The 2,902-nt window shown below is 40.6% G+C and overlaps 1 protein-coding gene across 1 annotated transcript in view; it reads right to left on the bottom strand.

Moving 5' to 3' along the window:
- LOC119420239 (HMG box transcription factor BBX) overlaps positions 1 to 2,902 on the bottom strand; it is an 82,112-nt gene that overhangs the window by 78,377 nt on the left and 833 nt on the right. The window lies entirely within an intron of this gene.

Below are 2,902 nucleotides of genomic sequence, written 5' to 3'. Positions count from 1 at the left end.
TCTGGACCTGGACCTATATCTGGACCTATATCTGGACCTGGACCTATACCTGGACCTACCATTCTGTGTTCGTCTGTCTCTCCTTCCTGTCCTCTCAACCAGCCGGTCAAAGCAGATGGTCTCTTGTCCTGAGCTGGTTCTGCTGGAGGTTTCTTCCTGTTAAAGGGAGTTTTTCTTTCCACTGTCTCCACTGTGCTTGCTCAGGATGGGAGACTGCAACGAAGCCAAGATTCTACTTGTCTGCTGGATTCCTCAGATAGAGAACTTTACTAATTTTATGTGAATGTTCCTGTAAAGTCCCTGAGACAACTTTGTTGTGATTTGTCACTATATAAATTAAATAAACTGAATTGAATTTCACTTTCTATGCCTTGTTTCAAACATGTAGTGTAATTTTTTTATGTTCACAGTTGCCAAAAAGTTCAACATCCCAACCTTGGACTTAAAAGTCTTTGACGTCTGAAAGACTCAAGTTGATGAGGAGGTTTTTGATCTCTTTTTGAAAAACCGAACCTTGGTGTGCTGGAAGTTTGTCTAGCATAAGATCCAAATCGAGAAGGCAAGTTGTTCTGAAGCATCATTTGTTTATTTTTGCACAAGATATTTTGACCATCTTTATGAGTTTAATGAGTCTGACTGTGCAAACAGAACTGCAGTCCAGATCAGCACAGTTAGGTTGATGCCTGTTCACCGGACATCACCAACCTGGGACGTGCTCATAAAGACTTTTGCCTGTCTAGCATTTTACACACTGAACATAGGCTGTTACTGTTCAAAAAACACAATCAAATGTGCCTGAGTTTGACGATATGTTTTGTATCATACTGTGTGTGAAACGAGCTGATAAATTGGCTGAATTGTTAGTTTATTCTATTTAAAATAATCATAGTGTTATGGGGCTATTTTGATTACTGTGATACTTCTTCTGATTGTTTCTTACTGCTAATTACACCAACTTAATGTTTTAGATGATTTTGTGCATCAGCTGAGTTGTCCAGCAAGCAGCTCCTTTACCAGTTCCAGTAGAGAAACTGAAGTGGACTCTGATGACACCATAATATTGCAGCACAGTCCTCCAACAAGACAGAGCGCTGAAGACGCCTCTCTTGCTCAAGTAAGCTATGCAGATTACTGTATTCCCTTGCAGAACGTTTACACAAATTTGGGTATATTAAAAGCATAAGGTTCTGCTGTCTTCACTTCACCAGTTACCAGTCCGACTGGCACTACTCCCTCGTGGCACCTTAAGCAGCATCCTCATGCCATCATTGTACGCCACCTGAAGTTTATGCATACTGCTTTTTCTGTAATGCCACCACAGGTGGGAAGTATACATGGAAGTACAATACGCTTTGAGAGCAAAAATGCACATCAGTGCCAAGGTTAGGTTTGAAGCAGAACTGATACTCAGATGTCACAATAAACTTATCAGTTCTATTTAACATAGCCCTCTGCAAGACCTTTGATAAAGTACTGACCAGAGCTACAGGTCAATAGTTAGACCCGAGCAGCGAAGCGCTGTGAAGGCCTATTGTAATTGCTTTGTTCAGGCCCGAGGTGCAATTTTTTGGGAAAAGAAATTGGGCCTTTTGGGGACCATGACACATCCCAAAACTCACCAAATTTGGCGGAAGCATCAGGACTGCTGAAAAATTGTGTATTTTAAGGACGCCGAAAAAAAATCGCAACAGAAGCGGATCAAGAGTGCCACCTGGAAATTTTCAAAATACCCTCCGCCTTAACCTTAGTTTGTCATAGAAACATGAAATTTGGTACACTTGTCGAATTCCCCAAGATACACAGAAAACCCTCTGGCACCAATGTTGTACGATAAACAGGAAGGCGGCCATTTTGGAATAACATCCCAAATTTCACCCCTTTTTGGCAGTTCACAGCCTCCGCATTAGAACGAACTCCTCCTAGGGATTTCGTTCAATCGGTTTCAAACTTGGCCATTTTGGTCAAAAGGCATGGGGGAGGAAAAGTTATCTAAACAGTGCATTTCGGAGCATGCTGAAGGGTTCGAACCTCAAAGTTTGACATCTCGCCATGAAAAACGAAACACTAATAGCTCCTACAAGAAAACTGTCTGAGACATCAAACCTTAAGCCTTCCGGACTGAAGGCGAAATGTTTCAGCACAAAAAAAAAGAAACTGTCCAGATGACCTGACTGAAAAATGTTGGATTGTATACCTGGATTATTGAGCATGGACTTTGTTCATTGGTTTTGTTGTTTAACATTTCACTCCAGTGTGCCCCTACATTATTACAAGAGTTATATCTCAGTGATACATCATCTGATCTAGACCAGATTTTTGGTTTTTCATCAGTGAGCATTTGTAGACACATTGGTACTGTTGATTCATGACTTTACTTAAGCCCAGCCCACTCAGAGAAGAAAATTATGATTATTGGGTGACTCTTCCACCTTGGCAAAGTGTATAAGAGTGGAACCGTATTCGATAACTGTTGATTACCACATTGACGTGTTGAAAAGCCTAAAGGAAATACTTTACATTTGCGACAAAACAGGAAGTGACAATAACTCTTGTCTGGAAGGTCAGATTTTAGCCAAACTTGTAAGGCTTGTGGCTGGACTCATACTGATATGGGCAGAAGGTGATTGCAAATATTTGGCATATGCACACCCTAGTGGACGCATGTGGGAATGGCATGAGAGCATTCACGATGGCAACTGGGAGGCGTTGCTGGAGCTCCCGCGGTAGCAGGTGATGTCGAAGGTATGGCAAATGTGCACCCTAGTGAACGAGTGCGGGATAGGCATGAGATATATACATATATGTATATATATACATATATATATATATGTATATATATATACATATATGTATATATATACATATATGTATATATATATACATATATGTATATATATATATA

Source organism: Nematolebias whitei, chromosome 14 (genome assembly GCF_014905685.2).
Source record: "Nematolebias whitei isolate Nwh7 chromosome 14, NemWhi1, whole genome shotgun sequence".
In the NCBI taxonomy this organism is placed as follows: Eukaryota; Metazoa; Chordata; class Actinopteri; order Cyprinodontiformes; family Rivulidae; genus Nematolebias; species Nematolebias whitei.
Note: the sequence above shows the minus strand (reverse complement) of the source record. Positions and strands in the feature narration are given on the sequence as shown.